Here is a 13,447-nt window from a genome sequence, read left to right as displayed (position 1 = left end):
TGTGGTTCTCCTGCTCAGCTCACCACCACTGGACTTCTTCGCATGTCTGTTTCCTACTAGTAAAACCCTGTCTATATGCTGACTCTAGGTCTCTTCTTCACCCTCCTGAACCTGGTGCCATCCCTATTGGAGTTAATAGGGTCCAATGCAACAACTTCCTACTGGGTTAGAATTCCCACAGTACCAGTGAATGGATAATTTAAAAAACTGTCCCAGAAAATATAAAACAGGTTAGCACAAACTATTTAAGTTTAATATAAGGCTGTATTTGTCATGGCTTTTGGTAAGTTCTGCTTTTATAATTTCTTACTAGACTGAAAGCTCCTAGAGGCAAAGGAGTGAGGATTTCTCATTCTTTGGATGACTGTATAACTCACAAATATGCCTCCCAACCCCATTACTGGATGAAAGCCCTAGAAGCTAACTAACCTGCCCTTCTGAGTTGTAGCACCTGGCTTCTTTAGTGGCTGTTCAAAATGACAGATCCCTCATCTTAAGGGATGGTGTCATTTCATCCAGTGTAGAAATGATGGAAGGAACCAAAACCCCATGAGTACAACTGATCAGATTGGCTGTGTGGGAATGGCCAAAGCAGGGGTTGGGGTCTGTGCTCTCAGTGACCAGATGACCCTCGGAACTACAGTATGGCCCAAGAGACATGTAGCCAAGGACAGTGGAAGTGGTACATGAGATCTGATTCAGTACAAATGTTTATAAATCTTAGAGAGATTGCAGTTCCATTTCTTTACTTCGTGAAGAATCAAATCTCAAAAAGGTATGGCTTGTCCAAGGTCCTGAACCTTATCAATGTCACAACTGGGATGTGAATATAAGGTTTCGTGAGTGTGAGTTTCATGGTTTTTTTCCCCATTAAACCAAGGGCTCTGATTACATGATGGATGAGATCTATTGTATTTCAGCAAAATAAATACCTATTATCATTTGGTAGAAGACAGTAAGACTTTATGGATAAGAGCCTGTGCTTGGAGAGGTGGGGTGGATATAAACTAAGATTAAATTCTGGCTCTGTCAATTACTTGCTTTGTAATTTTGGTTTTACCCAATCTTTGAGTTTATATTTTCTTATTGATAAGAGAGTACAATAATAGTACCAATTTCTGGGGGTTATTAAGAGTCCTGTAAAGCCTCAGACACCATCCCTGGCACATAGTAGACACTCAAGGTAACTAAAAATAACTGTAGTTTAGTGATATTCTAATAGTTTTTTTCTCTGACTCAGTATCAGACTTCAATGACTCGGTAAACCTCAAGCTCCATTATGTATATCCCTACACTCACCATCCATCCATCTGTATATTTTGATAAATGTTCAATGATAGGGAAAAATTTTGTTTTGTTTTATTAAGCAAGGGAATCCGCTGATGTTCTTTGTTCTATTGTTAAACACAAACAACAAATGTATTAAAAAGCCCTCTCTCCTTGATTAGTGAAAAATGTAAGCTCCAAGATCAATCAGGAAAAACAGGTTTTCAATGTCAAAGATACAGAAACAGTTCTACCCTTTCCTGTATTTTCCCATCAGCCTTAGCATACATGTATGCTAAGGATAAATAAATATATATATATGTGCTAATAATATATGTATATCTTCCTCTTTGTTTATAATATATAATACATATAATAATATATAATATAATATATATATATATATCCCTCTTTGTTTATAATAAAGCAGAATTTATCAGAAATAAAGTATGTGGCTCTTTGAAGAATTTGTTTTGAAGTTCTCCTGGACAGAGTGGGAGGAGTGAGGAAGCAGAGAAAAGAAAGAGGATTAACTCCTCAGGCAGATCCAGGGTAGCACCTTGTGGTGAGATGATATTGAGTAGATGGTTCCACAGAGACCTGCCAATAATAGGATTGGAGGTAATCGGGATGGACAAGGCTTAGCTGGACAATCATTCTGTATTGCTCACTGGTCTGAAATTGTTCCCTGAGATGTGCTTTCTAGTTATTTGTCCAGATTTCTATGGTCTTAACTGATTGCTCCTGGGTAGGAAATAGCTTGACTTTCCCAAGTTCTGACAACCCTTAATTCGGCCTTGTTAATTCTTTTGTAGCCTGTATGGATTCCAGAGGGAGTCACACTTATCTGGCTGATTTGGTCACCGATTTCCCCAGGATGGCCAGAGAAGCTGTACTTGAGGAATTCTAATGCTGCAGAATTGCCAGAGGCAGAGACTTTTGCTTCTCATGGGTGCTTAGCCTTTGAAAACATCGAAATCATACTGACGATATCCCCAAGTGATAGGCCATCCAGGCTGTCTTGCCCACTAGAGCTGGTGGCCTAGGGATGGCACAAACAGAAGAGCATCAGTCAGGCCTTGTTGGGACATTATTTTTCAGCTTCCGGTAGTTATGAGTAGTGGCTGTTCAGTTGCCATCCTCCTCTTTCTCACTATTCACACTTGTCTTCATACAGCTCCTTAAAAATACTAGAATCTTTATTTGCCAAAAAATGGCTATCTGATCATCTTGACTAATGCGACAAAGAAACTGCAAACTTGCCCTCGCTCCATCACTAACTAGCGAGCAAGCCTGGCTAAGTCCCTATGCCTCTCTGTGTTTGTTAGCTCATCTCTACAGTAGAAGGGATGTGAAAGTGTGTTTATAAGCACAGACTCTGGATGCTTTGGGTGCATGCCCAGCTCTGACCTTTAGTAGCGAAGTGACCTCTGTTAGTTTCTCAATTTCAGTTTTCTAATCTGTAAAATGATCATAGTGGTATCTACCTTATAAGGTTGTTGTGAAGATTAAATGCATTTTTTTGTGTAAAGTGCTTACAACAGTGTCTGGTGCATAGTAAATGCAATGTAAACATTTGTTATTTTTAAAAACTGAGGATCTCTATTTAAAGTTGCTCCAGATTTAAAGGACAAGTGATTACCTTAGTAAGTATTTTTGGCTGCTCACCCAGCACTTCCTTCTTTATTTTCCCTTTTCCAAAGCCCAAAATATTCTTTGGGGAAATACCTTCAAATACTCTCCCTATATGACGATGGAGTGTGATTATAGATTGCACTGGCGCTACTCTAATGCCAAGCAAATGGCTTATTAAGTAAACTTATTAAAAATAAATTACACGAAAATATTTAGCCAAAGCATTCTTAACAAATTTGGAAAAAAATTGTCCCTGCACTCCTTTATCAGGTTGTTATAAGCTACGCCGTATCAGAAAACGTCTCCCTTTGTTCCCATCAGTAGCTTCACTTCGTTATGGTTTCAGTATTATGGTTTCAGTAAAACAAACCATGAAACCAAAGTCTGGACACACAGGCTTTCTGGAGGGCATAATGATGATCTCTTTCATTCATAAGGTAATTTACAAAGATATTCCATATTCATTCACTGATTTTATTCTCACAGCAAACTTCAGGAGTCCTATTTTTATAAGAACAAATTAAGCCACTGGGAGATAAACCGAGTTCCTGGAAGCTAGTGATCCATTTCCCTGGAGGCGAGTGGTGAGGCCAGAATTTGCATCCACATCTTCTGACTCAGAGGATTACTCTCTTCATTTTGAAACACTCATTTCATTGGGTTTCTTGGAAACTCACCTCTTGGTTCTCCTCTTATCCCACGGCTGCTCCTCTCCAGCCCCATTGCTGGATGTTGTTCCTCTTTCTAATCTCTGAATGTTAAGGGCTCAGAACTCTGTTATTTCTCTTCCTCCATTAGAATGCTTTTGCCACTGTCATTAGATAAGCTCCTTCAGTTCTATGGCTTGTATACTGCCTACCTACCTGCTGGCGTTATTATTGGCTGATGTATTTATTGATGGTATATTCATTAGAATATCAATTCCAAGGCGACAAAATTTTAATGGTTCAATTCTGTATTACCGGAGTCTAAAACAGTGCCTAGAAGTAGTAGCACTCAATACATGTGTGACTAGTGAGTGAATGCATACTTTCAAATACAAAGCACTTGCTTCAAAATATATTGTTTTTGACACCAGCAGTGTAGACCCAGGCTTCTCAAGCACAACATGGTTGTCATTTGGGGCTGGCTGATAACTCTGTTAGTAGGGGCTGCTCTGTGCTTTGTAGGATGTTTAGCAGCATCCCTGGCTTCTACCCACAATATGCCAGTAGAAACACCAGTTGCAAAATATCTCCAAAGATTGCTAAACACACCTGGGAGAGAAAACATCACCCAGAATTGAGAATCCTTAGGCTAGTGAAAAGATCAATTTGCTAGAAATAAAAGATCAGGATTTCAGTTTCACTTGTGTGACAAGTTATTTACCTTTCTGAGCCTCAGTTTCTCCATATACATATCAGTGGTTAGAATACCTAGCCCACAATGCATTTGTGAAAATTAAATAAATTAGCGCATCCAAAAATAACCAGCATGGTGTCCGGTTAATATTTGTTTTCCTCTTAGCTCTGGGACTGATCTGCCTCCTGTGACATGGCCTCATTATTGATTTCAAGCCCCACTTCTCATGGTTTTGTCTCACTACTCTTGGCTGTTTCCGAGGTCTTAGGACTGCCCTCTTTGTTGCCAGTACCAGGGTCTTTTTATCTATTTTTTTGACCATCCTCTTCTAACCTCTGGATATGTCTCCATTCTGAATTCTTCATCTGGTTCTGGAAGTGCAGATCCATCTCAACTGTTTTCTCCAAGGCTTTTTTTATACTTCAGCCATTCCTATCCTTCCCCGTTTCCAGCCACCTGAGCTTAAACAAGGCCATCCTTATGCCAGCAACTCACACTGCATCAACAGCTGCAGGGATGGGACAGAAATCAATGTGCCTGGGATTAATTCATGGTCTTCAACATACACAAAGACATTACCTCTCTGGGCTCTGGACTTCTCATCTCATAAATTGGAAGGTAAGATTAGTTAGCTGCTGGGTTGGAATTACGCTTCCCACTGGCCATGCACACATACCCACTTGCCTTCTTAGAACCAGATAATCTCTAAATCCCCTTCCCATTTTAACATCGTATGCCTAGATTTTAAACATGAGAGTGAAAAAACAGTTAAAGGGGATACAGCTTCCCACTCAGAATTATGGCTTCCTCCTCTTCCACTATTTGGTTGCTTCCTGGGGATAGTGTGACCTAATAAATAGGGTGTAGGTTTGGGGGTCAGGCTGGGGACAGAATCCCTCCTCTGCCACTCACTAGTACTTGCAGTGTGAGCTTGGGTAGGTTAGTCAGCCTCTCTGAGTCCTCAATGTTCTTCTGTTTTCCACCAGAAGTGACTCTTATGAGGGTTTACATGATAATATATGGGAAGCACCAATCAACAGTATCTGGTACAAAATAGGCCTTCATTAAATGTCTTGTTCTCCTCCCTCCACCCCACAGTCTGGTACATCTACTGAATCCTTATACCACCTAGTATAAAACTGTGAAACTGTCAGCTCCTTCTGGGCAAGGATTCTGTTTTACTTGACATTTACATATAATCCATTCTATTATATTGTGTTTACATAGTTATGACTCAATTAAACATCCATTGGGTTAAACATACTGAATTTGACATGCTAGAGGAAGGAAATAAAGATATTTAAAATATAGTTGAAAACAATGAAAATATAGTTGGAAATAATACTTAATACAGAAAAATCAGAATGCTAGAGAAAAATTAGCCCAGGAGTGCAATACATGGTGTTTTCAACTGGGGCTTTGCATGACTGAGCGCTGATTTGGAATAAAGACACAGCTCAGTTTGCAGTTGGACTGATCTAGTATCTAGCAGAGTATCTAGCAAACAATAAATGCTCCAATACAAGCTACTTAGTGCAGCTTGTTTAATGGATTAACATGTTTGAGTCCTAATTATATCACTTAGGAGCAATTATTTACTTCTCGGAGACTTGCTTTTTTAAATCTGTAAAATAGGAATAGTAATGAAGATGAAATGAAGGAATGTAAACAAAGAAAGTGTCTCGGTCCCTGGAACACACTTTTTGTGTTATACATCATAGATATTATTGTTCCAGGGTTTCTTTTTCACCTTAAGCTAACTGACATTGGTGTTTGTGAACATAGTTAATAAGTACTCCTGGATGTTAACACTCACATCACACCACACATTGGTCAACCTTTCAGACAAGGTGGAGGAAATGGTGGTTGTGGAATCAACAGTTGGGTATAAATCCGACCAGCTCTAATGCCTATAAGCTGTGCAATGTTGGGAAAATCACCTTTGCTTTCTGATCCTTTGTGTTATCTGTGTATGGAGAAATTATGATCTAGGATCTCTTCCATTTCTAAACATCTGTAAGTAGGACAAATTGACCTTAAAGGTTTGTTTCATTCTTAAGAGTATCTGATTAGAAGACTAGGTTCTATTTTCCTGATTATTGACCAATGAAAAGAAAGTTAACCATGTGTGTTTGGGGGGAGGAATGTGTTTAATGATGGAGAACGGTAAGGGAAGTGGAGTAACATGCTGATTGTCTACTGCACCAAGTATATGTGAATCACTCTTCCTGTATTTTATATATTCCCCACAAAAACCCTGTGAGTATAGTGTTCTCAGCTCTGCTCTCCCAATAAGGAAACTAAGATTGAGTAAGACAACTTGCATGAAGTCAGAGAACGTAAAACTCTTTTCTTTCATTCTGTGCTGCCTCTTCCTCAATCCAGACTCTCATCGATCAGGGCCTGGATTGTTCACTCGGCTGGAGTGGCTGGTCTCCAGGCCTCCCCACCTGTGACCCTCCAGTCCAGTCTCTTTGTTACTGCAAATTAGATCATTTCATGTTCCTTCAGGAACCTGGACCAGCTCTCAGGGAAAAGTCCAGGCTTCTTAGGACAGCTTACAAGATCCCATGTCATCCTCCTACCTTTCCAGCCACATCTTCGCATTCAGTAAATGTAGCTTTCAGTCTACATTTATTAAGCATCTTCTCCATTCCAGACACTTTTCTAGGCTGCCTCCATAACAGTAACATGTGTTCTTGCCCTTTCTTATATTGTAGTAGTAGGTATACCTTAATCAACTAATTTCACAGATTATTCATCTATCTATCATCTGTCTCTTTCTCTCTAAATATAATCTATCTGTATATTTTCTGTCTATCGATCTACCTAATAATAGCTAACATTTACTAAGCACTAATGATCAAAACACTATTCTAATCACTTTAAGTGATCTTTTTCATTTTGGCCTTCCAAGAAGTCTATGAAATAGACACTTTTATTTTCATGTTCCAGATGAGAAAACTGCCTTATAGAGAGTTTAAGTGATTTGCCAGAGGTCACACAGCTAGGAAGTGTCAGGGCCAGGATCTGTGCCCAGGAAGTGGGCCTGCACTCTTAATCTCCATGCACTAATTCTCAATTGTATGGTTAGAAATGGTAATAGGCACCATATAAGAAAGACTTGAGCTATTAGCATTATACCTGATGGTGGGCTTAGAAGGGACTGTGGCATTTGAGGAAGTACATTTGAGTGGTGGTCTTCTTGACCAGCCGCCTTCATTTCCTCTGCCCCAGTATGCACACTGGCCTCCAACAGGGATGAATTTACCCCACCTCCCATATCTTTCCTGATGCTGTTTCCTCTGCTTAGGAGGCCTGCTCCCCTTCATCCGACTAACACCTGCTCATTCACTCATTTGCCAAGCAATTATTGAAACTGCTATTGTGCCAGGCCCTGCTGGAGTCTGAGTCTATGGAGATAAACAGACACAACCTGTGCCCTCTGAGGCTCACCATCTGGAAAGGAGATGGACATGCAAACAGCACAGACACCTGGAATAATGGGATGAGTGTATGAAAAGGGCGTACAGAAAGAAAAGCATAGCCTGTTTGTTCCAGAAAACATCACCACCATTTTATTCAATAATAAAAATACTGTGTATATAAATATTATAAAGTCTAAGATCAGTTATAATCATTACCAGGTCAGCAATCTGAAAGCCTCTAGTGACTTTTTAAAAATGCAATAAATTCTGTTTTCCCATTTCTTCTTCCTCCCTTTTTTTCTTCCCACCTTCCTTGCTGGGCACTATGCCCGTTACTCATCTTTCAAAATTCAGCTTGAGATCCTCCTACAAAGGGCCCTTCTTGAACTATAAGAAGGCCAAAAAGGTGGAATAGGGTCCCCTTCTTTCTGCTCCCACTGTCTTCTATGAGAATAGATTATCTTCCACAGGAAGATCTGTTGTCTGCCTCCCCAATAGACAGTAAACTCCCAGAAAGCAGAGCCTCTTTATATAGAGTTTAAAACACTGTCTGTGTACATAGTAGATGTAGGTGCTCAATAAATAATTAATTCTACATATAAACAAATTCAGGAAGAAACCACAATGGATGCTGTAGAAAGACTGATGGAAACCAAAAGGACTCAATTATACAACTCTTGAGTTCTTTTGCAGCCATACATTCTATTAGATGTTCTAAGTTTTGTAAATTCTGTAGTTACACAAGGCAGCCTATAAGCCAAATTCCTTTTTACTTAGCACATCTCCTGTGACAGTGGGCAGCTCTGACACATCTCTCGAGACTTACATAGAATCCCTGATTTTGGCTAAGACTCTCTGTTGCCCTGGTCTTCCAAAATGTTAGAATCTCTGATTTTTAGCTGAGCTCACAGCCACTCAAAAGAGTGTCTGCATTTTCCACTCTTTCAGCCAGGTGTAGTCAATAGGAAGTTAGCAGCAGTGCTATGTGACATTTTCATTTCTGTCTTTATAGATGGAGTCCACTCCCCTTATTTACCCTCCCCTATCCCTGTTCTGCTGGCTAGAATATCCATTGATCCATCGGGTGAAATATCCACTCAGATAAGGGCCCTGCCCAAGGAACAGTGGAGCAATGAGACAGAAGCAGCTGGAGTCTCTGGCAGCTTGGAATCCCTACCAGCCTTGGAATGCTCACCTCCAGACCTATAGGGAACAGGAACAGAAATGGTCCTCAATCTTGTTTAAGATACTGTCGTTTGGGGTCTCTGTTACATGCAACCATATCTAACCTTGACCAGTACATGGGCCTTCCTTTTATACAAACACAAATTATCAGAGGCATATGAGACTTTAAAGTTAACCTAATCCAATGTTTCTTAACCTTTTTTGGAGTAAAAAAACATTTTAAAATTTGAAAGCTAACTACCCCATGATAAGATAAGATGGACATCCACAGGTGTCATGGCCCTCGTAGTTAAGCATCCCTGAGTTGGTTGCAAACCCTCATTTTAACTACAAGGGAGCTAAGGTTCAGAAGGACTCTGAAATTTGCTGAGGGTAATGTGGGAAATTGGAAACAGATCAAAGACCAGGAGAACCCAGGCTGTCTTACTTCCAAGCTTTGCTTTGTCCTCCCGGAGACAATGCCTGACTTCAGAGCAGACTCCTGGTTCTACAAGCAATGCCCCAGGGAGAGCCATCTGATGGGAGTTTGAAGATATTTTGGATATTCGTGTAAATATTGATGACTTAGCCTCCTTCATTTACTCATGCATTTATTTATTCATTTATTCATCCATCCATGTATTTAAGAAATAATTATTGGACATCTTCCAGGGCCAAGCACAGGGCTGTGCACTGTTGTGATATGGTGAACAAACAGATTTTACTCCTGTGATTGTGGACCGCACATCCAATGGATGAGTCAGATGCCAAACAAGTCAAATCATAAATCTATTTACAATAACAAATTAGGGTAAATACTAAAGGAAATGAATGGAGTAGTAGCAGTGAATGATGAGATCTATTGGAATCAAGGAAGACCACTTTGCGAAGGTGAAATTTAAATTGAGATGAATGATAAGAGGGAACCAGACATGTAAAGGGTAGCGGAAAGGGTGGTTCAGACTGAGGGAACAACTATGCAAAGATCCCGAGAAGGAAAGAACTAGAATATTAAAGAGCTTGGAGAAAGTTCAGTACAGTGGAGTTAAGTAACTAGAGATGAGGTTGAGGTATATACAGACCAGCAGGAGAGCAAACAGGCCCAAGTGGACCCCTGATGACCCCTTAACAATTTTGAGTTTTTGTCTTAACTACAATGATAAATCATTGGAAGGCTTTTCAGCCTTCTTTTCAGAGAGACGTGTGATGTGGTTCTGGGTTTTTAAAAAACCACTGTAGTTGCAGTGTGAAAATGAATTGGGATGGTGATGAGAGTAGATGCAGGGAGAGCATTTAAGAGGCTATAGGCTGGGCATGGTGGCTCATGCCTGTAATCCCAGCACCTTGGGAGGCTGAAGCAGATCACTTGAGATCAGGAGTTCAAGACCAGCCTGGGCAACATGGTGAAATCCTGTCTCTACTAAAAATACAAAAAAGTTAGCTGGGTATTGTGGTGCATGTCTGTAATCCCAGCTACTTGAGAGGCTGAGCCATGAGAATCGCTTGAACCTAGTGAATCTGGGAGGTGGAGGTTGCAGTGAGCCAAGATCATGCTACTGCACTCCAGCCTGGTGACAGAGCTGGACTCTTACCTCCAAAAAAAAAAAAAAAAAAAAAAAAAGGCTATAGTTGTAACCCAGGTTGCCACGGATGGGGTTGTGTGGATGGATTTGAAATGTGTTTTGGGTACAGAATGTACTTTGGCTTGGTGGGGACTGATTCTAGCATGTGAGGAAGAGAGACAGAAGTGATGAGAGCTCACAGGTCTCTTTCAAATCTTGAAGCATTCCTCTATAGGATTCTCTAGCAAAGAGAGCCCTGATTTATTCCAATGTTGTTGGAAGAGCTTTCTCAAAAGCTAGTGAATTGCTCACAGACCTTTATAGAGATGTAGAAACAAAACAACGTTATACTGCAGTTTGCTTTGGTAAGCCAGATGCTACTCCTAAGGAAGAGTGGAAGCTGTACCTTCACAATAAGGCTGGAGAGGATTTCATTCACTTGCTTCTGATAAGATTGCCACAAATAACTCACTGATTTGATCTGGAGCAAAACAAGATATGTGCTGCAGTGTTTAACTTATGCTTATATGAATTGAGCAAAAAGGTAGATATTTAGACTTTAATTCAAAAAGATTTTAGAAAACACTTCCATTTAATTACTCATAATGATGTCTCTATGGCAATAACATAGTGTTTCAGTACACGAGATAAATGACAGTTGATTATGCTTTTGTCTTTAAGCAACATGAGGGTGAATGCGGTATAGAGTCTCTGTCATTACCTCTTTTTCATTTCAAGAAAGCTGAGTCCTTCCCTGACTGAGTCCAAGGCTCCCAAGTTTGCTGCAAAATTAAAGCTCCTCCACCCTCCCCGCCACTCCAGCAAGATAGATGCGGAAACAGACATTGAGAACATCTAGTACCAATATGTAATATGTTAATTTATGTTAATTTTCACAACCGGCATAGATTTTATCTTGCCTTTACTTTGGACAAAAAAACAGAAGTTAAAAGACCTGTGACAGGGTCCCCAACCAGTAAGTGGGGGAAAGTAGGATTGCTAAAATCTATGCTTTGTATCATAGCACTCTCATGTTGATTTTCAGGTTTAACTCACTTCTCAAGGGTTTCTCAGTTCTAAAAGGAAAAGAATACTCAACTATTTCCACAAAGTCAAATATTCTCAGCAACACTTAGTTCTTAGATAGCTCTAATAACTTTGTGCCAGCACATAGTAGATTTGTTGGCCACCATTTTTATTCCCTTGCTCATGCCCTTTCTTATGTGACTTTAAAGATCCCCCCGCTGGAAACAGTGTGTATTTCCCTGCTCCTGACTTTAGGCTCACCCATGTTATCTGCTTTGGCCAATGGGACGGTAGCATTCACAAAGCAAGAAGACTTGACATGCATTGCGTGGTTATATTGTCCCTCTTGTGCTTTTGCTATTACCTGAGAGGAGCTTCCTCAGAGTGGACACTGCCCCTCAGCCTGAGTTCCAGAATGAACCCAGGTGGCATAGACCTGAGTCTAACTTGCAGCAAGAAACCCAGCCCAGCTTACCCTGACCCTGAAGTGGAGCTGTCTAGCCAAGATCAACCTGTTCTCAATTGACCTACAGACCCATGAGCAAGGGAATAAGTGGTTGTTACATGGATTTAAGTTTGGAGGTGGTTTCTTATACACTATTATTGGGGAAATAACTGATTCATATACCTTATGACAGTTACCTTTACTTTCCGGGTGTTCTGCTTTGTAAAATGTTTGTAACCAGCAAGCACAGCTTGAGCCCTGGCTACGTGAAAATCAATGTGAACTTCAAACAGTGCCTGTGAAAATTTTAAAGAAGATTAAAGCACAGAGTTTCTTTAACAGAACTCACAGTCTAATGGGAAAGGAAAGGGAAAAAGGTACTAAACACACGAGGAACATATAACAGTGACGGGAGAAGTTACGCAATGTAGGTTGATTATTGAACTTACTAGATTCAGGTGCCTAAATTAGAAGGTGCCATTTTCAAAAGTCAGATTTACAGGCAAAGTGTAAGAGTGCTTAGGCAGACTATCTGGCCAGGATAGTCTGGTCCCTGCTTCTCTTGAAATAGTGATGCTGGAACACCCTCCTGCCACTTGCACCAGGGGAGGGCTCTGTGGCCAGCACAGTACTGCAGAAATGATGGCATGTCACTGCCAAGATTAGAGTATAAAAGTATAAAAGACACTGCAGCTTCCATTTTGGTTTTGTGTTTTCTCTTGGGCTACTTGCTTTGGGGGAAGCCAGCTGCCATGTCTCATGGACTCATGGCAGTCTGTGGAGAGGGCTAAGGCCTCCTTTAGACATCCAGTGAAGGACTGAGGCAGGTCAACAACCATGGGGCAAACTTGGAAGAAGACCTTCCAGCCTTCAGATGACCGCAGCCCTGGCAGACAGCTCGACTGTTTGCACTCCCAAACTCCTCACCACAGAAAATGAAAGAATAAAATCTGGTGTTTCAAGCCACTTAGTTTTGTGATTATTTTTATGCAACGATTGATAATGAATACAAATGGTCACGGTTTCCAAAGCCCGTAGGGTGCAATACTGCCTTAACAATTTGTAATAATAACATTTAAATATAATTATACATATTTGTCACTTTTATAGTTTATAAACAGCTTGCTCACTTATGTTCATTTAACAGAAGAGTCCATTCTTTTTTTCTCCACAATGCACTGCCTCATTTCAGGATAGCAAAATTTCCAGGTGTTAACTTTTGCCTCATATTCAGCATAGCATGGTGGAACAAATGTGGTCCTTGGAGTCAAACAGACTGGGTTATCTTAACTGAGACAAATTTATACATAAGAAAACAGATTTTAAAAGGTATTTTTTAATGAGTTGTGTCAAATACATACCCCCCTCTAAAAAATACCAATAAAAATAAAGGATGTTTTAATCATCCTGGAAAGTTGTCTCATGGTTCTTCTCATTTAATCCTCACTGCCCTAAAGGCAACCAGTGTTCTGATTTCAGTCACCATAGATTCGTTTTGCCTGTCCTTGAACTTCATATAAATGAATCATGGAGTATGTGCTCTGTCTAGCTACTTCACAGTACAATGTTCTTAAGATTCA

General features: G+C 40.3%; 1 long non-coding RNA gene across 3 annotated transcripts in view; it reads right to left on the bottom strand.

Moving 5' to 3' along the window:
* Positions 1-12,834: 12,834 nt before the first annotated feature.
* LOC129042829 (uncharacterized) overlaps positions 12,835-13,447 on the bottom strand; it is a 59,521-nt gene continuing 58,908 nt past the window's right edge. For all 3 annotated transcript variants that reach the window (XR_008504221.1, XR_008504223.1, XR_008504222.1), the window contains one exon: positions 12,835-13,127. This is a non-coding gene — a long non-coding RNA (uncharacterized LOC129042829). The remainder of the gene's footprint in view (positions 13,128-13,447) is intronic.

Source organism: Pongo pygmaeus, chromosome 7 (genome assembly GCF_028885625.2).
Source record: "Pongo pygmaeus isolate AG05252 chromosome 7, NHGRI_mPonPyg2-v2.0_pri, whole genome shotgun sequence".
In the NCBI taxonomy this organism is placed as follows: Eukaryota; Metazoa; Chordata; class Mammalia; order Primates; family Hominidae; genus Pongo; species Pongo pygmaeus.
The sequence above is the reverse complement of the archived record's forward strand: the minus strand, read 5'-3'. Positions and strand labels throughout refer to the sequence as shown.